We start from the raw sequence: 22,572 nt of genomic DNA on the forward strand, positions 1-22,572 counted from the left end.
CACCCCTGGAACGTTGGGGAAATTAATTAAATAGTGTTCCTCAGTTAAAGAGCACTGTGTCTGGCACATAGTTGGTATTCCAAAAATTGCTAGTTCCTTTTCCTTGCCCACCTTTCATTCACTAGGGACCATGGTCAGTGCTTGAGAAGAAATGAACAGGGTGCAGTGATAGAGCGAGGAGGAAGCAGCTTCCCAAAGGGGCTGCCGGAGGAGAGGACACACCATCGGAGACAGGAAGGATGAGAGAATAGGTGTCCCTGGCAAAAGAACCAGCAGGGGCAAAGGCACTGCTCATCTCTCCAGCTTCCCCTCCCCCATCCCTTACACAGTGACCCGCAATCCAGCCGCTCTGTCCTCAGAGCCCCGAGGCACACTCTAGGACAGCAATCATCTGCCCAGTTGTATGTTTTATGTACCGGGTCACGTCTCTTTGAGGACCGGGAGTGCATTTCATTCATCTCTGTCTCCCCAGAGCCTGGAAAAACAAATGCCCTGATGACCAAATGAACCAATGGAAGGGCTGCATCGGTCTTCGTTCCAAGTCTCTCGCTGGCTGTGTTTGTGTATATGCACCCTGACCTCTAGCCACCACCCATCTTTGCATATCTTGCACTTGGTACATGGTGGGCGCCCAATAAATGCTTACTTTGTTGAACTCAAATTGCATTTTCATTTGGTGAGCACCTGCTGTGTGCCAGGCACTATTGTGAGCACTGGAGACAGAAAGATGCATGGAGGACCCCTTCTAGAAGACTAAAAGTACAGGGGCACGTACTGTGTCCACATCTCATGACTATGCGTTCTTCCACGCACACCTCGCAAAGCCCTGCAAGGTAGGGGCTATGACTGCACCATTTCACCAATGGGGAAACTAAGGCCCTGGCAGGGAGACTTGCACAGGGTGGCAGAGCCAGACGGAAAGCCAGGTGTCTGGAGCTAAAGCCCACGCCAGTCACCACTTTGTTGGCTGTATATAATTTAGACGTGTGTTCGGTTTGGGAGAACCAAAGATCGAGGATGACAGTTGGGCAAGAGTTCCCAGAGGACAGTAGGCGTGAACCGGACCTTGAAGGATGGGAGGAGTTTTCCAGATAGGATCACAGTGGCAGGGGGGAGGGCGCAGAAGAGAGGGAGAAGGAATGTTCTAGACAGAGGGAAGAGATACAGCAGCCTGAAGAAAAGATGGCAATGAGGAAGTGACCCAGAGCCGGTCTGGGAAACACAGACTGCTCCTCCTGTCTGGAAAGCCAAGAGCCGAGTCTAGAGCCGGCCAGCTGGAAAAAAAGATACGCGGGACTGGAGATTCTAGGAAAAAAAGAAAAAAAAAAATTTTTTTCTAGAGATGAGTTTAACAAGTAGGAACTTTCACCCTTTTTTAGTAGCTGATCTGTGTGACTTGCCTGCCTTTAGCCTGGGCAGTCAACATACCAAGGCCCCAAACTCTTACTCACCATCCACTGAACACCTGCTGTGGGCCAGGTGCCGACCACCCAACACCCAGGCTGCGCTGCTATTCTCGAACGAGGAGACGCAATGGAACAACTGAGTTCCGAACCTCTCTGGGGTTGAATCTCAACTCCAGGACTCATAGGTCACCTTGCACAAGGTATTTGTCCATGCTCAGTTTCCTCAGCTGTCCAGTGAGAGTACCGATCACAGCTCCTCACGTAAGACCATCAGCGTAAATAGTTCACGCCTGTAAAGGGCTGAGGACACAGCCTGGCAAAGAGTAAGCACTGAGTAAATGTTGCCCATCACACGTGTGTGCCACTACCGAATCTACAGTCCGTATGTGATACCTATGAAGCACCAGGCACGGGGCTCGAAGCAGAAGGTTTAGTGAGGAGTAAGACCAAGCGCCAGCACTCCAATGGGTCAGAGTCTAGAAAGAGTGAGGCTTACCAAAGCAGTGATTACAGCAGAGGGAAGTAATTCTACATTAATACTGATGAAGAAGGGCGAGTGTCTGTGGTGGGATTTGTGGGTGCCAGGTACCATGTAAAGCTAGCATATACTCCATCCTCCCTACCCCAGAGATTTAGGGAGACACCCTAGGTTCTAGGTTCTACTTAAGGAACCAAGGTCCCTCAGCAAGGGATGCAGCTGGTGTCTTGATTCAGACCAGAGGCCACACTTGTAACGTGTGAGCTCTACTGAGGGCACAAGGAGGAAAAAGCTTGTCCCCCAGGGGGTGAGTGGGAAGGCCGTGCAGAGGACGTGACCTTTAAAGGATCTGTCATGTAAAGGATGCTGAGAAAGGAAGGGTTTCCGGGCGGGCGAGGGGGCACGTGATGCAAGGTCTAGCGAGGGGAATGGTTCAGCCAGTTACAGAGAACGGTGAGAAGTTGTCTTGCCAGAAGCAGAGGGCAAGTGTGGGAGCTCCTGCCTGAAAGAGGCCTTGAACGCCGAGTACAGTGTTCAGACTTGTTGCTGGAAAAGCCAGAATCACTGAAGTTTCTAATCAGGGAGATGCTGAGCAAAAGGAAACAGCCCCCCGCCCCACCTCCACTCCTCTGTACCTCTCACCCCCGGCCCCCAGGAATCTGGGCCAAGGCAGGATCCACAGGCTTCTAATTAACACACCCTGTCAAGGAGCCTGTCCGGCCTCCATATGGTGCGTAAATAATTTACAGTGACAGAGCGTGTTTATGTGGGATGGCAGCCAGCCGCCTCGCTCCTTCAGCCTCAGTGCTTCCTCTCGCTCGGCTGGCCAGCGAGTTCCCCCAGAACCCACGGGGAGGAGTCGGAGGCCCAGGGGCACCCAAAGACTCCTTCCGGCATGGTCCGCCCCTGGGGAGGCAGAGATTTCACAGTCCAGGAAGGCTGCGGAGCCCCCCAGGGAAATCAAGTCTAACCCCGTGAAGGCCTGACAGGGCCTTTGTGTGTTCTCAGCACATTTCTCAGAAACAGGCCAGAGAGGTCTGACGTGGCCTAGGGGACAGGGCTGAGGGCAGGACCCCCAGACGTGAGAGGCAGGGTGGTGGAGGCATGGTGCCCTGGGCTGCTGCCGGAGGCTGCAGTGGGGGGCCCGGCCCAGCTTGGTCATCAGCTGCTTCAGCAAGGGCAGTCACTGCGCCCTATTTCCCTCCCTGCCCACGAAGCGGGTCCCAGAGCACCCTTAAGCCTATGTACCATCTCTCCCTCCATGGCAAACATCACATCAGTCTACCAAACACAGTCATCACGAATGTGATTGCAATTCATAAGAAAAAAAGGTAGACTTTTGTCTCCGTCCCTGTTCCAGACACAGATCTCCTAAGACCCTTGGAATTTCCTGTGTGAGGCAGTGATCGAGGTGTCTTTTGTTATGTTAAATGAGGTACGTTTTGGAAAGCCCCTAAGTCACCTAAGGCTGAGGGCTGGTTGCCAGGGTTGGAAACTTCAGCTCCACCCTCTGACCTCCGGAGATTAGAACGGCCCTGAGGTTGAGTTCTGTGGCCAATGGCCAATGATTGAATCCCCAATTTTGCCTATATAATGAAGCCTCCATGAAACCCCAAAAAAGAAGGGTGTAGGAGAGCTTCCAGATTGGTGAACCAGAACACTTGACAGGCTGCTGGCCCAAAAAACTCCAGGGGGACAGAATTTCCTGCATTTGGGAACTTCGCCCTAGGGATCTCTTCACCTGGCTGTTAATTCATATCCTTTAATATCCTTTGTAATAAGCCAGCAATCCAGTGAATAACCCAGTTTCTTGAGTCGCGTGAGCTGCCCTAGGAAATTCATCGAACCCGAGGAGAGGATTATGGGAACCTCTGATTTATAACCCATCAGTCAGAGCACAGGGACAAACCTGGACTTGTGGCTGACATCTCAAGTGGGAACAGTCTTGTGGGACTGAGCCCTCAGTCTGTAGCGTCTGATGCGACCTCAGATAGACGTAGATAGTGTCAGAATTGAGATTCTAGGACAACCTGGTGTCACAGAGAATTGCTTGATGGTGTCAGAAAAGACACATCGAAATTGGTGTCAGAATCATAGCGAAGAAAGCAAACTAATCTCCAGTGTAAAATCTTCCTATAATCCATACCGAGGTCACACTCAGCGACCCTGGGACACCAAGTTTCATTAGCTGTACATTTGTATCTAAACCAAGTTGGTGAGATGTTGTGAATTCAAGTGCGAATGGAAGCTCCTTCAGGATGAATAGAAAAACGCCTTTTGCTCAAATGGTTAGTGGAAATGGTTAAACTGGAAAAGGGTTGCCATCAGATAGGATTAATAAGAGAGCTTCCAGAGTCTACCTATCTAGGCTTGGATTTTACTAAACTCTTGCTGCAACTCTGAATTATCTTGTTAAATATAATAACTTGTAATATTGAGCAACAGAAATACTTGGCAGGGGCTTACTGTTGCTCAGAAGCAAACAAGTGTGCAAGTGTGCACGCGCACGCACACCCCCAAATTCTCATTATTCATGGTAATTATGTGCTATGGAGTCGCCACGGACACTGAATTAGGGAGTGCCGTATCATTGCTCCTAGGGGAAATGAAAGGTTAGGGTCTGGGAGCCTCTGGCCATATTTTCATCAAACCATCAATACATAACCTTGTTGTGTGTGTTTCTGCTTAAAGGCGCCTTATTCAACACATATTGTTGATTCATTAGCACCGCACTCATGGCCTAGAGCTCTGGATCTCATGATCTGAATGCAGCTTATCTCACCCACCTGTTTTCTCCAGAAGGCACATCACAGCTTCTGTGCTCCCGACCACAGACAGCGCTCAGGCACTGGCTTGGGAGCCATTTTAAATGGCGAAATCATGGGGGGGCTTGGGGAGGAGGCACCAAGATGCTCAGAACATGGTACCGACAGACTGCAAAAAGGACCCTGGTTTCCAGGACAAGAGCTGAAACACGAAGTCAGAGCATCATCCCACCTGGAACAAGTCAGGAGGAGTCCAATTTTGTCACGGCTCTGCACGTGTCCTTGTATGGCTAAAAGGGCCACGAGTATTGATTGGGGGGTTACAAGAAAATATTAGCCAGTAGGCAAGTGTACAAATACAGAATCCACAAATAATGAGGTTCAACTATGTGCACGTGTGTACATATGTATATATTGCAGGTACATATAATATTGCGTGTGTAATATATATATGATATATATATGTATTGTATGTGTGTGATATATAGTGTGTATCATATATACATATATATGTATTATATGTGTGTGTAATATATATATTGTGTTATGTGTATATGTATTGTATGTGTGTAATATATATAGTGTGTATCATATATACATATATATGTATTATATATGTATGTGTAATATATATATAGTGTTATGTATATATGTATTGTATGTGTGTAATATATATAGTGTGTATTATATATACATATATATGTATTATATACGTGTGTGTAATATATATATTGTGTTATGTATATATGGATTGTATGTGTGTAATATATATAGTGTGTATCATATATACATATATATGTATTATATATGTGTGTAATATATATATTGTGTTATGTATATATGTATTGTATGTGTGTGATATATAGTGTATCATATATACATATATATGTATTATATACATGTGTGTAATATATATATTGTGTTATGTATATATGTATTGTATGTGTGTAATATATATAGTGTGTATCATATATACATATATATGTATTATATACGTGTGTGTAATATATATATAGTGTTATGTATATATGTATTGTATGTGTGTAATATATATAGTGTGTATCGTATATACATATATATGTATTATATACGTGTGTGTAATATATATATACATTGTGTTGTGTAATATATGCGTATAGTACATGTACATATCATACTTGACTGTGATCCGCAGGGATGCCGGCCACCGGAGCTCCCTCCACTGGCTCCCCAGGGCCCTCCAGGGACTCGGGGCACAGCTACAGCCACGCTTGGCAGCTCCGGGATGGCAGAGCTGGAATATTACTCTGAGCAGCACTCACACCACACCTCATGCAGTTAGCACGGAGCCAAAGCTTTTTCTGTGCACTCTTGCGAACAGCCTATGCTGCTCTCTGCCCAGAAGTCATGCCCTCACATGACCTCCTGGTTAGTGACTACTAAGGCCCGAAGGCGCACCCAGCCCCCTTGTCCTTGAAGCCTTACCTGAATTGCACGCACGCAGCTGCCCCAGTATCATCCTGTATGGTAATGAAATTCCCTGTATCGCCTGTTTCCTCACCTAGACTGCTAGACCCAAAAGGCAGAACCCCTGCCTTGGGCATCTTCATATTTCTAGCCCCCAGCACAGCTCTCTCCATGGCCAGGAGTTGTGGAGTTTCCTGAATCGTGGATGCCAGAAACAGCAGGGACGTTCACAGTCAGCCAGCCCCAGGACACTCAAAGGCAGGGGGGTGGGGGGGCCGGGGGGGGGGGGTCTGGGATCAAGCAGAAGCAGCAGCCTCACCTGGGAGCTTGTTAGAAATGCAGATTCGCTGGCCCCTCTCCAGAACCTTCAGAGACGGAATTTCTGGGATGGGGCCCAGCAATCTGTATTGTAACAAGTTTTCTAGAATATTCTTATGCCTATTAAATTTTAGAAGCTCTGAATCTGTTCTGCTCCCCATCCCCGTAGAGACTGGGTGAAGGAACCTATTTCCCCAAAGCTATACATTTGGTTAAGGGCATCCCATGGGGAGGAGGCCGATAGGTGCCCTCGCTGAAGGCAGCCCTTCACGGGGCTTCTCCTCAAGACAAGCATGGCTCTCATTTTGGTTCTCATTCACAGGGCTTCTCTTCTCTGCCCTTCTCTTGTTCCCTCTTCCTCCTCCTCCTTTTTCTCTTTCTCTCTCCCTCTCTCCCTTTCTCCCTCCCCACTTCCCTGACCCTCCCTTCTCTCTCTCATCCAGGGGAAATAGCTTATACTCTCTGGGCACCTGTTCACCTTGCATGTCACATGGAACTAACCCAGCGTCCCTGGCCAGCTCAGGTCAATCCAGAGAACACATTCCTTGCAAGGGGATGTTTTCGTGATGGTTGGAGAACGGGACCAGGTAATTACAGCAGTCCGCTCCGAGGGCAGGAGTTATCTTGAAACTCTTCCTCCATCCAATTGTCATCCCTGTTTCCTCCCCACCTCCTTCCCCTCCCACCCAGCAACCTTGCCACCCCCTCCTTCAGCTGTGACAACAGGATTTGTTTTTCTCTGCAGTGGCTCTGGGTTATACATACAGGCAACTAGGTGAACGTTCTGGGAGGCCCGTTACGGTTTCTCAGAATGAGTCATTTTTTCAAAAATAACAAAACCTCTCGACATCACTTGATTTCAGCATTCTTGCCAGGCTCTTGTAACCTCTTTTGCAATTGCATTCCAAGCACGCCTGACTTCTTTCTCAGGCCTGATGGCAAGCCCCCCCTCCCCGCCCCCCGCAGGACTTTGCTGATAGACCAAGAACCCAAGCTCAAGATCCACAGGTCCTACTCCAGAGCGCACTGAGGTCTATGTCTATGTCTATGAGCCTCTATGTCTAGAGGCTCCAGGGGGCAGCAGGCGAGGGGGGCATGAGGTCGGAGAGGCTGCCCTGGCTTCTGACCTACAGTGGCTCCCTGGAATTTGAGAAACCACCCTGCTACACTGCCTTCACCATCCTAACTAGAACAGGCTAAGAATCCCGAGAGAGGTGACTACCATTTTTTTTTAACACATCACGGTTGTACAAATCAAACTTCACTTCCATCGCCTCGTACACAGATGAGGACAATCGAAGCTCCCAGAGGCTTGGAGAAACTGAACGTCTTGGCCGGGTTCTCGCCATGATGATGGTCTCTGCTTCTGGGCCAAGGCGCAGTAGCAGTAGTAACTCGAGGGTAGACTTTATTCGTCAGTGCCGACAGGAAGGGTAGTATTCTGCCCATTTTCCAGATGGAGAAACTGAGGCTCAGAAAGGTTAACTAGCTCAAGATCACACAGTGAAAGTCAGCGCTGGAGCTGAACCCAAGTGGGCTTGGCTTCAGTGCTTATGTTTTCCAATGCATCCCAGGCAAATACTGCTCTCAAAGCACTGCACCTTTCTCCACTGCCACTTAGCATCATGGATTTTTTTTTTTCTTTTTCTTTTTTTTTAGAGAGAGAGAGAGCACATGTGAGCAGGGATGGGGGAGGAGGGGCAGAGAGAGAGAGAGAGAGAATCTTAAGCAGGCTCCACGCGCAGGACAGAGCCCGACGCAGGGCTCGACCTCATGACTCTGAGATCATGACCTGAGGCAAAATCAAAAGTCGGACGCTTCACCGACTGAGCCACCCAGGCGCCCCGTAACATCATGGATTTTAATTGACACTTGAAGGATCTTTGTCCTGTGAGCTCTTTAAAGCAAGGAGAGTGGTTTGCTCATTTCTGGACCCTAGCACAGAACTCCCTAGGTGATAAACACACACAACCACTGCTGGATAAAAGCAGGGGTGAACACCTCTGGCCCTCAGACTGCAAACCTGGACGTGTCCCCTCTATACACACCGCCACTCCCGTTCCAGAGCCATCAGAGCTTGTGGTCCCTGAGGAACCCCAGATCTAAACTTGACTGCTGTACTTCCCGGCCGTGGTGAAGACACTTCACCCATCTCGGGTCCAGCTTTCCCATTTGTATAAATATGCTGCTGGGCAGGAGATACGCAGAGGGCCCCCTGGGCTCTCACAGAAGAAGGTTCTGAACATATGTTGAGTTTTCTCAAGAAGACAGGGTCTAGCACATTGGTTGGTTGAATAGTATTTTTTTGCAAAAAAAAAAAATAAAGGTGGAGCCAAACTCCAGAGTTTGTACCATCGGCCCCATGGTATTCTTCACATTTACTTTTGTTGCTGTCAGATCCTTGCACAAAGGAGAAGTGGAAACTCAGAAGTCTTAATGCTCTGTGACTAAAATCCTGTGTGAATGAGCTATATCATGCCCACCCAGTATCACTATTGGTTTTTGCTTCCGCTTTGAGACGCGTGCTAGATGTCACTTTCCTCCCGCCCCCACCGCCTTCCTGTCACCTCCATGCCCAGGCTGAGCTGGGCTGGATGACCCTTCGCCATGCTCACTTCTGGGCATACGTCATTTTTGCACCGAAACTGCCTGCTTAGGTACCTATCTGCCAGGAGACGTGCACCCACGCATGTACGTCTATTCCGGGCCCCCACTCTGTGCCCAATAGCTCTTCTTATCTGCAACACTTAACCAGATGCAGCCCAGAGCTGCCCCTCAAGAACTGCTTGATGATTACACAACGTCACCAATTCCGGACTCCTGCAGGGTCCTTGGCTCTTCTCAGGGCACATCCATCCACATGCTTCCTCCACATGAGAACCCCGAGAACTCAGAAACGTTTCTCTCCTTATGCCCATTTTTAAGATGAAGATGCTAAGACTCACTGGGCAGACTGACTTATCCACCACCGCATGGCCAGGAAAAGGTAGAGCCCACACTCAAATCACAAAATCACAGACAGTGAGGTTTGGGGAAGACCTTGAAGGCCCCCTAAAACAGAATTCTTGAGGCACCTGGGTGGCTCAGTCAGTGAAGCGTCTGCCTTCGGCTCAGGTCATGATCCCAGGGCCCGGGATCAAGCCCCGCGCCGCGGGGAGCCTGCTTCTCCCTCCCCTACTCCCCCTGCTTGTCGCATTCTCTCTCTCCGATAAATAAATAAATAAAACCTTAAAAAAAAAAATTCTTTAACCTGTTTTTAGCCAGGAAATCTTTGTTTTTGTTTTTTCCTTCTTTCCCTAATGAAATCTTACAAAAAATCATAATATGAATAGGACCTGCTCTTGATGAAGGATAAATAGAAAAATTGAACACCCATCAGCTCAGCCCCTCAGCCTACCCTCAAGAGGAAAGGAGAGGGGTTATGAGCCCTGTTGGAGACACCATGGGTCCAAATAAACATTCTAGAATGGCTAGATCTATGTTCGAATCCCATGTTCTTTCCCCTACAGCACCCCACCTCCCTGAGGTTACCTCCCTCATTCAAAAGCTCCCTCTTGGTCATCTCTGTGTCAAACATTGTGCTAAATGCTGTCGAGGATGCCAACCAAATATTTTGGGCCGAGGGTCCACGGACCCCCTTTGGTCCCCAATACTACCATTTCCTGGCTGAGAACCTTGGGGAAGTCACTAGTCTGTCCTTGAGCCTTGGCTGCTTCATCTGCAAAATGGGCCCAAGGCTCACATTGAATCAGAGTCAGTTGCCCCACGAACATAAAACACTCTGCAGGACTGGACATCCGCACACACTCCCAAAGCATTGATGGTCTCTGCTCTCTCAGGGCTCTCCACCGTCCAATGCGGAAAGCACTAGAAGGGCCTGAGATCACTTTTGTGAGGATGTCCCCTTTTTTACCTTAATAACTGTGCCTTTAAACTTACAGCAGCTTGCCTTGTCTCACAAGGGATTTGGGTTTGCAGGTATGACCCCGTTTCTGCTAAAGATGTTGATTTAAGGATGAAAAGGGGGCTGACAGGTTGACTTCATCTGGAAGATCCAGAAAGCCAGGTGACAGACGGGAAACAGAGGCAGCCAACGTGGTGTGTCCAGAGCTCAAGAGCCTGACAAGCAGAGAGCCGAGGAGAGTCCCCAGCGAGGAGGAGGGGCACAGGCAAAGCAGAGGGCGGGGAGGACAGCCACCCTCTCTAGGCACCTTATGTTCTCCCCGCCTCTGGTCGCTGTCTCTCTGGAGGGTTTGACAGGTGCCTGGGCAGCACAAAGTATTCTACCAGGTAGCGCTGTGTGTGTTGGAAGCCTCCCAGATTCCCCGCAGGCCTCGAAGGGAAAAAGGAGACAACGATGTCACAGGCAGAAGCCTCCAGGAGCGGCTTTTCCCCTCTGCATCCAGTGTCTTCGGCTTGATCTAAAGGCAGCAGCTTGCTGGCAGGGGCTGCTTCTGCTTGAGCCTCTGATCCAACGTCGGAGCTGTCTGTTCTCTTTAACAATAATAATAGTCCTCTAACAGGTGCATTGTGCACCCATGCCTTTTGCTACATTGCTTCACTGCCTTTTAAATCTCATGTCTTGGGGAAGAAGAAGGCTGGGCAGGGGCCATTAGCCCCCAGTTGCTGGGGGGTCACAGAGCACGCAGGGAGAAGCACCTGGACTGGAACCTAAGGGTTTTCACTCTGACTCCGGCCCTCCCTCTAAAGGCCTTTCCTTCTAGAAACATCCAGTAACCTGAGCCCTTTAAGAGGAGGAGGGCTTGCAATGCCCCTTGCCTTGCAGACTGCCCTGGTCAGCCAAAGGGCTCTGGCAGGCTGGGAGCCTCATTGCATGACGACATTGCCCTGGGGCATCAGAGCACGGCTCAGCCAGTGGCACCCTTGCGAATTCTTGGACTGGCCCCCGGGGCCTCGTCAGCACACCCAGGTCTCTTGTCTTCCCTTTATGGTTGGGTCATGGGTTGGGTCCCCTGGGGCATCCACAGCCTTTCCCTTTCTCTCAGTCCTGGAGCCCTCAGACTGAGGCCAAGTTCAGACGGCTTGGGGCCAGAGTGGAAGCACCTGACACAAAGCAAGAGGCCGGGGTTCAGCGTTAATTGAGGAGTCTGTCCTTCACATCACAGTGTCGGAGTGAGCTGGGCAGTGTATTTGGGACAAGCTCTCCAGCTAACTCATACTTGCTTCACCACAGAACCCAGAGCCAAAGAAGGCGCTTCATTTTCCAAAGAGGGAGGCAGAGTCCCAGAGGGGTTAAGTGCTGGGCAGGGGTGCATATCAAAGGAAACTGGGGCTCTGTGACTCTGGCCCAGGACCAGGAACTCTCCACTCTGAGCCTCCGTTCCCACCTAGGACGCTGTCACTTTAAAAAAAAAAAAAGATTGTATTTATTTATTTGTCAGAGAGGGAGAGAGAGAGCACAAGCAGGGGGAGCAGCAGTGGGAGAGGGAGAAACAGGCCCCATGCCGAGCACGAAGCCCAATGCAGGGCTCAATCCCAGGACCCCGGGATCATGACCTGAGCCGAAGGCAGACGCTTCACCGACTGAGCCACCCAGGCGCCCGACAATGTCACGTTTAGGTCCCTTCTAGCTGACAATCTGCTCTACAAGGTGTAAGTCCAGCCTTGGTCCCCTAGAGCCAAGCAGAGTCTCACATGGTGGAGGCAGTGCCTCCAAAAGAACAATTCTTCAGAGTCCTTCTTTAACGGAACAGAGGCCAAGCTTTCACAGTCCCACCCCAAAGCCTTGAGATTCCTCATTATCAAAACAGGCATAGAAGACAGAGGAATAAAAAGGACGATGAGGGAAGGCAGGACAAGGGCAAGTGTGGTGCCTATCAGTGCTCATTCCCGTACTCCTTCCTGCTGATTTCCATCCCAGGGGTTCGGAAGAAGCCAACTTCTGCCCCCTGCTCCAGGAGTGAGACCTTGGCTAAGTCCATCGTTGAGGTCCATCTACCTGCAAACAGTGATTGGGCCAAGAGTAGGCACTGGCCCGGTGAGAAAATTTCAGGATATTTGCTGAAAACATAGGAGAAAAATCATTTTCTGTCTCTTTCTGGATATAAACGAAGAAGAACATAACCAAGGAAGTGCTAAATGCTGGAAGCCATCTTGCAACCGATAAGAGAACCAGCTTTAACTGAAATTGACATCATAGGAGGCCAAGTGAAGAAATAGAGAAAAACCAGGTCTTCAGAGGCATCTTTAAGCTGCTGGATCAAGCATTGCCTGCAGCACACATTCTAGACTTACATAAGCCAATAAATTCTCTTCATTATATAGAGCTCAGCTCGAACTAGATTTCATTACTTTCAACCAAAAGATTCCTGATACTACCTCCCTCTAGTTCTGAAACATGATATAATGGTTTAGCTGTTCCTCATGGTAATAAGGCTCCTTCATAGGCCATGTCTCAGCTGCTATATTAGCCAGGTGAGTGTTACTTACCTCACTAAAGTGCTGAGCTTCCCATCTCTGGAAGCACTCAAGCAGAGGCATTTTGAATAGAGAATAATAGCAGATGCTAAGTCTGTGCTAAGAATTCTACAGACAGGATCTCGTTCAGTTCTCACCACAATGCACATGAGATACTCTGTGTATTATCCTGGTGTTCCAGCATCCTATCTGCGGAGTCTTCGATTTATCTTCTGTTTCAACTCCACTCTCCTGTCAAGTGTCTTCTTCGGGCAATCCCAGCAGCCTCACAGCCAGTCTCTCTCCCTCCAATCTAGCCTGTACCTCCTATCCATCATGCTCAGCCCAGCCCCAGAGGGACCTGTGCAAAATGCAAACTGGCAATGTCTCTTGCTGCCCCGCAAACACCCTCAGTGGCTCCCCAGTGCCCCCAAAATAAGCCCTCAGCCTTCACGCAATATACTGAAGTGGCTCCAGTAAGTCCTTGCATGGACATTTTCCTGCGTACACCAGAGAGACTACCGCCTCTTCTTCCCCCGCCCCCCCCCCACCCCCAGCTCATGGCACCATGGGAAGGCACCTGACCAAAGGGCAGCCAATCGATGGCCAGAAAGGGGACCACCAAGTGACTGTGGTGTTGTGGACGGAATGTTTGTGCCCCCCAGAATTTGCTATTGAAATCCTCACCCCCACTGTGATGGCATCTGGAGGTGGGGCCTTTGTTCTCTTGCCCTCCCTCTCTGCCATGGGGGAAAATAGCTATGACCCAGAAAGCCCTTCACCGGACACCAGATCTACTCTACCTTGATCTTAGGCTTCCCAGCTCCGAACTGAGAAATGCATGCTTGCTGTTGCAGTCACCCAGTCTGGGGTGTTTTTGTTACAACAGCTCGAACTGACTGGGACACCTGGAAGGAGTGACTGGTCCATGAAGGTGAAGGTGAGCGTGCAGATCCATCAGACCCTGCTGGTGGCGGGGGTGGTGGGGCGGTAGTTCATGCTTCTCAAATGCTCTGGTCACTCCCCCTCCTCTCCCAACCTCCCTGGCAGTTAGGTGGGGCCACCTGGCTACTTCTCACCAATGGATTGTGAAGATAAGCATCAAGAATATTAAGAACTAGTGGGCCTCCCCTGTCCCTCTCTTCTCTTGCCATGAGAGACTCTGGAGGCCACACGTTCCAGGGAATACTCGTGTAATTGTGTAAAGCTACCAGGGTTTCAGGGTCTATCTGTCGTCACAGCAGAGCCTAATCGATCCTAACCAGTACATGCTCAAGAATTTGAACTGAAGACACACATTGAGACTTGAACACAAGAGGGTTTCGTGTTAATGTCAAAGCTCTAGGCTGGCAACCAATGAGTTTTGCTACTGTGCAGAAGATGAGATAATTCGGTACAAAAAGAAGGTTCAGTCCTGAACAATTTTATGTTGTCAAAGTACCTTCCAACAGGGGCGCCTGGGTGGCTCAAGTCAGTTAAGCATCTGCCTTTGGCTCGGGGCATGATCCCAGTCCCACATTGGGCTCCCTGCTCAGCGGGGAGTCTGCTTCTCCCTCTGCCTCTCCCCTCGCTTGTGCTTGCTCTCTCTCTCTCTCTCTCAAATAAATATATAGAATCTAAAAAAAAAAAAAAAAAAAAAAAGTAACTTCCAACCTCTATGAGGCCGGGCTCTCCCAAGAATCTTGTTCATCCTGTGATGCTGGTTATGCTATATGCCTGGTTCCCTCAGAAGCTTAGCCCTAATTCTGGAAGCTCTTTTATTCCCACATGTATCCTCACAATTACCCTATTAGTTGAAGTTACTCAATTGCCTCTGCAACCCAAAGAGGCTGCCAACATACCAGACCTTTACGATCTGGCCCCTGCTGACTTTTCCAACCCTACCTCCTCCATATGTTTCCCAAGACCCCCAGGCCCCAGCCCCAAGCACCAGCCACATTTGCCAAAGTCACCCAGCCCCCTCATGCCTCTGGGCTTCGTAGTTCTTGCTTTAGCCAGGACCGCTTTTCCCGCTGCCTCTCTGCCTATTAAAAGGTCATTTGTCCTTCAAACCCCCATTCAAAACACTCCTTTCATGAGGCTGCCACCGTTTCTCCATAGTATTCAAACACCAAGTTGATCTGTTTCATTTTGTTTTTACCTCTAAGACAGGTATAGTAATAATTCTTACTTTACAGGATGGCCGAGAGAGCCAAAGGAAACAATGAGAGAGAAAACCCTTAGAAAAATGAAACAGACTGTGTCAACATAAATCCAAACTGTGACTGTTCTCCCCTGCAGGACCATGTTTCATTCTGGCTGATCTTGTGGTTTGCTGTGCGCCTTCCTCCTTTTCTTGCATCTATTAGGATGGTTTTGGTTGCATAAAGAAATTCTGCCTACCGCAAGCACCCTCCCCATAAGAAAAAAATGCAAAGGAAATAAATAGAAGGGGTAGCAGTTAAGAGGTGCGTCTGATTACAAGTAATGGAACCCCCCAACAGAGCTGTTTGAAGCATAAAGGATTCTGAGCAAGAAGCCTAAAGGGAAGTTGCTGCCTGATATCTGTGCAGCGCTTCTAACCTTTTCCTCATGCTTACAAGGTTTCTGCCCCAGCCCCAGCCATCGTGTCCACATCCCAATAAGAAGAAGGAGAAAGGGGAGAGACGTTGAGGGCAGATGAACACTCATTGGCTAAGCCACATGGCCACCCCTAACCGTAAGGAAGTCTGGGCAGGTGAGCTTTGAGCCTTCCACTTCCTAGAATAGAGAAAGCACAGCGGGAAGAGACTTGGGACGTGTGTTGAGTGAACCAACCTAGAGTACCTACCATAAGGAAGCCCTCAGAAAGGAAGAAAAGCTGAAGAGCCAGAAGGCAGGAATTAGCAGGCAGTTACCTTCAGGGTGCTGCTAACCGAATCACTCAGTTCTTGCCACGTTTAATTCTTGCGTCACAATTTACTTTCCCAGTGTCCAGTTCTCCAGTTTGAGACAAATGGCCACCTATTGTCTGGGAGAGTGCAGACTTGACTGGAAATACCCCAGTGTGGCACGCAAGGACGGACCGGGAGACCCCATAAAGAAAGTGCTAGGGCTGGGCAGATGAGAACCAGTCCTCTTACGTTTCCCCTCTTAGGGTGTGAGCTCCCCAGAGACAGACTCATCTGACTCTCTCATCTGGGAATCTGCCCCTCTATGCGGCCAAATGATTCGCTCACCAAATCCGCCGTGACTGGGGTGATTTCACTCTTCAACCCTCCGGGGCCAGCTTGTTTTCTCCTCTCTGTTTTGGTTTGCGTCCTTATCTTTGTCCTCAGAGAGAGCGTGGGTCTTGAAGCTAGACAGATGAGGGATGGAATTCCAGCTCCTGGAACCTTCCCTCTGTGGCTTTGCTCAAGATACCTTACATCTCTATGCCTCCGTGTTCCTATCTGCAAAATAGGAAGACTTAAACCAATCACATGAGGTTGCTAATAGCAGAATTAAACAACATGGTGCATATAAAGCCCTCAGCACAGTGCTGGGCACAAAGTAGACACTCCAGTATCAATGGCCCATTAGCATTTTTGTGTAGGAATTTTAAGCAATAAGAGTGCAATGAACAATTCTCCATATCCAATTCCCCAAATATTCCTGTTTGGATTCTTACAGATTGCAGGTTTGATATTTGAGGAGAGAGCAAAGTTCTAATCTTTCTAGTTCATCCTAAAAATAGTTAGCTCTTCTCTGTACATTCTGTCAGCTCAGCAATTCCCATCTAGGGAACTGGGAGATTGTGAAAGGCAATCTTTCTAAACAGGGGTCAAATGTTTTTCTTTACCCCAGAGTAACTCACAGAAGATGCACATGAAGGGAAAGAGCTGACCCAGGAGGACGGGGGTCTTCCCACCCAGGCTGGGGTCTGGGGTCTGGAGTCTCAAGTATATAGGGCAAATGGTACATGATTCATCCTAGGAAAAGGGGTATTTTTCTCATATTTCTTCATTCAACCATTCAAGTGATCTGAAAGACATTTACTGAAAGCTACCAGCTCAGAAACCGGTAAATGCAGCAGAGACAGAATTAATTAGGGTGTGCCCGCCCCTAGAGATTTCATGATAAAGCTATTTGTTGAAATCTTCAAGCATTCAATTATAATAATACATAATAAATACTATTATTTTTATTGAGCATTTATTAGGTGCCATTCACAATTCTAAAGCTTTACACACATCATTTACTTTTCATCTTTACCTTAACCTCATGAGGTAATTACTTTATACCCATTCTGCTGATGAAAACAGAGGGGTATATCAAGAGTGAAATAACTTATCTGGGTCCTTTAGAAACTATCTGGAAAGCTTTCCATCATTCCTCTCCACCAGTGCTGGGGGGCATCTAACAGATGAGGGGTCAGCAGTTGTCATAGAAACAGCAAAAGAACTTGAATCTAGTGCCACTTTGCTGCTGGCAAGCTAATAACAGCCCCAGACAAGTTCTTCTCCATGCTCAGGCAGCTCTCTCCCCGAGAAGTTCTTTCCCAACAACTTCTCTGTGTAGCTACAACCTATTCATCTTTCAAAGTCCAGCTCCACTGCCACCCCATCAAGAGAACTTTCCAGAACCCCCATGCACACCACCTAGCTACGATCTCTCAAACCTCCGTGTTGTTCCATTTCTATTGACCTTTGAGTTCTGCCAAAAGTTATGATGGGCTGTGTATTTGGCTTATTTGTCTCTGTTTAATGAGTTTCCCTCCAAAGCAGAGACATGCTCTAGTCAACTCTCTATCTCCAGACACTGGCATTCATGTGTGGATTAAAGGGGTACTAAACCCATAGTGCTTGGCTCATTGCAAGCCTTGTGCTCAGCAACCACAGACAGAATAGAATTGAATGTGGAAATAGACAAAATGGCAGTGCAAGGAGAATCCCTTGTCTCCCAGCGTGGAAGCATGTTGAAAAGATGTCAGCAGGTGCTTCAAACAAGAATGGCCAACAGGTTAGACAACCAGACCTTCTAAGATTTAACAATTAGACTGCCCTTCGACATAACCAGCTCTGTCCTCTCAAGCAAGCTGATGGATCCCCCAGTTGCCATCCAGAGTAGATGAAAAACAGAAGTCGTATTATTATCTTGTGCAACTTTTGGGGAAAACCACAGCTTCAACTCCTATGGCTTCCACACCCTCTTCTGTCATTCTCTCCCCATTCAACGTTTTCCTCCCATCCACAGGAAAAGCCAAATGTTCCTCACTTTCAAACCTGTTTCATAAAAAATCAGATTTACCAAGAGTATAACTCAGGAGTAATGATTTACTTTACCTGAAATCACTTACTTAAAAAAAAAAAAAAAGATTTTTTAATTGGCAAATTACCAACATGGTACATTGAGAGTGTACTTTAATTTTCAGAGACTCAATACATAAGTTTGTTTTTCCCTGAACACATGTCAGGTGCGTTATGGAGTCAGCAAAGGCACTGGTGGAGTGAGGATGGAATCTCTGGGGAGAACTCGAATGGGGGAGGGCTAGTGAGAATCTGGAACCTGACTCCTCCCCAAAAAAACCATCTGCAATGCCTCTAGAGTTGATTTTCACAAAAATATGTGCCTTGAGCTGATCCACCGGAAGTAAAGAGTCCCCATGATTAAAAGAGTTTAACAAGTGTACCTGCTCTGTTCCTGCCTTTAAAGATCCTGATCATCATTTGGTTATTCAAGACTGTGAGGAACCCAAAAGTAAAGCAGCTTGTTTCATTTTTATGTAATCTTATTATAGAATTTCTAAAAATAGGCTACAGAATTCCTTTCCAGAGGAGGTAATCTTGAGAAAGACAATAAAGTGAAGTGGGTAAGAGCCTGGTGTCTGTGGCCAGACAGCCTGGGTCTGGATCCCAGCAATGCCCCTCACTCTCTGTGTGACATAAGCACGCTACTCTACCCATGCTCTGTGCTTTCATTTCCTCATCTGGAAAATGTGGATGATAAGAGGACCTACCTCATTAGACAGGGTGGATGTGACAACTAAAAGCACTAAAATATATACAATTCTTGGAATGGATCCTGTATATAGTAAGTGCTCAATAAATATCAATTATTTAGAATGTAAGGCTCATATATTATCCAACAGCATGAAGACACAGTTGTTAAATATCTCAGAACATTCTTCCTGCTTGGCCCCTAAATTTCTGGGGAACAGTAAAATATAACCTAACTATACTAGGAAAAACCAGCCAAGAAAACATGGGGTGTAAGGAAGACATGACCAGGTCTTGGTAGTGATCCATGAGGACCCCCAAACAATGGAGGAGAGAATTGAAGTGCTCCAAGGCTCTTGGTTACTAGCACGGCCTGTGGAGGGCAACCGCTGAGGGTAAAGCCCACGCACACCCCACACACGCTGTGTGATCCGAGGCGAGCAACCTCACCTCTCTGTGCCTGGGAATAAGAACAGTACCGACCTTTCAGAATTCTTTTTTTTTTTTTTAAAGATTTTATTTATTTATTTGAGAGAGAGAGAATGAGAGACAGAGAGCACGAGAGGGAAGAGGGCAGAGGGAGAAGGAGACCCCCTGCCGAGCAGGGAGCCCGATGCGGGACTCGATTCCGGGACTCCAGGATCATGACCTGAGCCGAAGGCAGTCGCCTAACCAACTGAGCCACCCAGGCGCCCCCCGACCTTTCAGAATTCTTGTGAGGATCAAATGAACAATTAGGTGAACAGTGTCTGGCTTCTAGCAAGTAAAGTGTAGCCCTGATTATTCTAGTCCTATGGTAGTGATGTCAATCCTTTTGCTTCTCGTTTAGTTTTGTTTTTTCTTGGAAACACAGCCTCACAGACTCTTAGAGTTAAAAAAGGGTCCAGAGCAACATCTTTATTTTGCTGACAAAGAAATAAGGCCCAGAAACAAACCGTCATTTTCCTCAAGTCACGTGGCAAGTGGGAGATGAAGGTAAGGAGCAACCTTCCTTCCGTGAGATGCAGACAAAGATGGGTCACCTTTCCTGGCTGCGTGGGCCCCAAGGGAGGAAGTGGGTCTCTAGAGAGAGGCATGAGCATGGCAGGAAGTGGGCACACATTCCCATGCCCAGAGAGCAGGGGAAAATGGTCCCAAATCAAACAGTGTTCCGTTAGGCCCTTGGCCACATGAAGCTCTGTTGATTTTCATCCCATGAGCAATGGAAAAGACTAACCGTGATTCCCTCATGCACTCTGCAGTGTTGTCCTTGAAGAACATTTACAGTCAATATCTCACCTGATTTCATCCTCCTGTCAAATTCCTATGGTAGGTGTTGCTATCCTTATTTTTAAAGACTTCCAAGGGCTACCTGGGTGGCTCAGTCAGTTAAGCATCTGCCTTTGGCTCAGGTCATGATCTCGGGGTCCTGGGATGGAGCCCCACATCAGCTCCCTGCTCAGCAGAGAGTCTGCTTCTCCCTCTGCCCCTCGCCCTGCTTGTGTGTTCTCTCTCTCTCTCTTATGTTCTCTCTCTCTCGCAAAAAAAAATAAATAAAATCTTGAAAAAAAAAAAAAGACTTTCAGAGAAGGTAATGACAAGCTAGTAAGTAGCTCAGTGAGGACCCAAAGTCAGTGACGCCTGACTCCAACCCCTGCCTCAGGGTGTACCCACCCCCACGTGCAGGAGCCCCTAACTCCAATACTCAAATTTGACACAGACTTTACATTCTTACAAGCCACAGAATAATTCTCCTATGACGTCCCTACAACTCATGTCTCAGTCTCACCCCCCCGAGGGACCTCCTCTGACCAGCCTGTCCACTGAGCCATCCCCGCTCCTTTGGACACCTCCAGGGCTTGCTGTCCACACCCTGATGGACACCTGCCAATCACCGCCCGGTTTCATCGTTCCAATTCCAGTTTAGCTAGCAGGCCCCATGCACCTACTGTGTGCGCGGCTCTGCGTTGGATAACTTCCACACTCCGTCTCACCTCATTCTTACAACCATGCAAGGGTGCAGGGGCTGTGGTCCCCATTTTGCCAAGGAGAGAACAGAAGCTCCAAGGCCTGACGTGAGGTGCCATATTTGTTTTCTCTGTGGCCCTTAGATACTACCACAAACTCCGCAGCCTACAGGACACAAATTTATTATCTCACAGTTTTGAAGATCAAAAATCTGACCTGGGTCTCATGGGGCTAGATTCAAGGTGTCAGCAGAGCCTCAATCCTCCCTGGAGGCTCTAGGGAGAATCTATTTCCTTGACTTTTCCAGCTGCTCGGCCTTCCCATTCCTTGGCTCGTGGCCCTTGCCTGTTTCCAAAGCCAACCATGCGGGTTGAGCCCCTTCTCACCTTGCATCTCTCTGATCCTTCCTCTCTCTCGACAACGCTCCCTCCAACTGCAGCCAGGAAAGGTTTTTCACTTTTAGGAATTCCTACGGTCAGATTGGGCCCGTCGGGACAACCCAGGATAATCTCCTCACCTCAAATTTCATAGCCGTCATCGTGTCTGCAGGGTCCGTTTTGCCTGGGACCACATCGCTAACAAGTGCAGGAGCCCCGGTGCCTCCCAGCCCCAGCTCATTTCCATCAGTCATCTCTCCCTGCTCTATCCCACTCTCCTCCCCGTGACACCGAGTCAGCCAACTTTATTCATGCAATTGAACAAACTCACGAATTAACTGATTAACTAACTAGCCCGTGTCTGACCAAGCCAGGCTATTCCATAGAATAATAGACAGAGGAGATCAGCAGAAAGGGCACCGATTTTGAAGCGATGAAGGGTTGGATTCAAGCTCTGGTTCCACCATGAGGACGTGATCTCGGGAAAATTACTTAAACTTTCTCAACCTCCATTTCTTTGTCCATAATGTACGGATGAGAATAGTAAGCCCGTAGGGTTGTCCTGGGGTTGTAAATGAGAGAGCGTATATAAAAGCCTTTGCATAGCGCTTGATACCCAGGAAATGTGGAGCAAATTGGAACTATCATTACAGAGGTCACTCATACCCCCTGATGCCCACGCCGGGAACGGAGCACAAGGAAGGTAGATCTCCCCTCCGGGTGTCAGGAGCCAACAAGAAAGAATTACAAAGTGTGGTGGTCAAGGAGAGCAGGAGCCCAGGCTTTCATTGGTTGGAGGGTGGAGGAGTCTGGAATCTCCCTAGACGAGGAGAATAAGGTTATGCGGTCACCTCGGCCCAAGGGGAGCATGCAGTGTAGACCTGAGGCATATCTACATTAGGCCCCAGACTCGAGGCTGTTCCTTTCCCATAGGCCTGAATGTTTTGAATCAGGTGGGCAGGTCATGGCCTCAGGTAAGTACCTGAGTCTCTGTTTCCGCATCTCTGAAATGGGGATGATAGTCCCCTCATTCACTTTCTATGAGGATGATGTACGTGAGCAATATAAACGCTCGTGACAGCCCTCACAGGTAGATAGTGTTATCCCCATTTTAGGGACGAGGAAACTGAACCTCAGACAAAAGCACGACTTCCATTAGCTGGCACAGCTGTGGGGTCACATCGATGCTGTTGATTATGAGAACTACAGCAAGAACACCCCACGTGGTCCTTGGGCAAATTCTCTAAGCCGTCCTGTGTTTCCGATGTGGTGGTCGCAGCGGCAGTGGGCTGGGCTTGACTGTCATCACCGTGGTCCCTTTCAACAGCCAGAGGGATCCTTAAATCTTGGTCACCCCTCCATTCCTCCAAAGCCTTCCCATTTCACTCAGACAAAATCCAAAGCTACCCCCGAGGCTCTCAGTGTCGTACAAGACCAGCTCAGCTGCCTCGCCGGCCTCCTTTCCTGGGACCCACCCACGCG

General features: G+C 48.5%; 1 long non-coding RNA gene across 2 annotated transcripts in view; it reads right to left on the reverse strand.

The window, feature by feature from the left end:
- Positions 1–22,572, reverse strand: part of LOC123858724 (uncharacterized) — a 51,001-nt gene that overhangs the window by 22,675 nt on the left and 5,754 nt on the right. Inside the window, exon 2 of one of the 2 annotated variants that reach the window (XR_010410511.1) lies at positions 16,028–16,240. This is a non-coding gene — a long non-coding RNA (uncharacterized LOC123858724). Of the gene's footprint in view, positions 1–15,706; positions 15,924–16,027; positions 16,241–22,572 lie in introns of those variants that run through there. The other variant, XR_006794204.3, reaches the window with a different exon arrangement.

Source organism: Mirounga angustirostris, unplaced genomic scaffold, assembly GCF_029215605.1.
Source record: "Mirounga angustirostris isolate CCGP_5_RB_7025 unplaced genomic scaffold, mMirAng1.0.hap1 SCAF_4, whole genome shotgun sequence".
NCBI lineage: Eukaryota > Metazoa > Chordata > Mammalia > Carnivora > Phocidae > Mirounga > Mirounga angustirostris.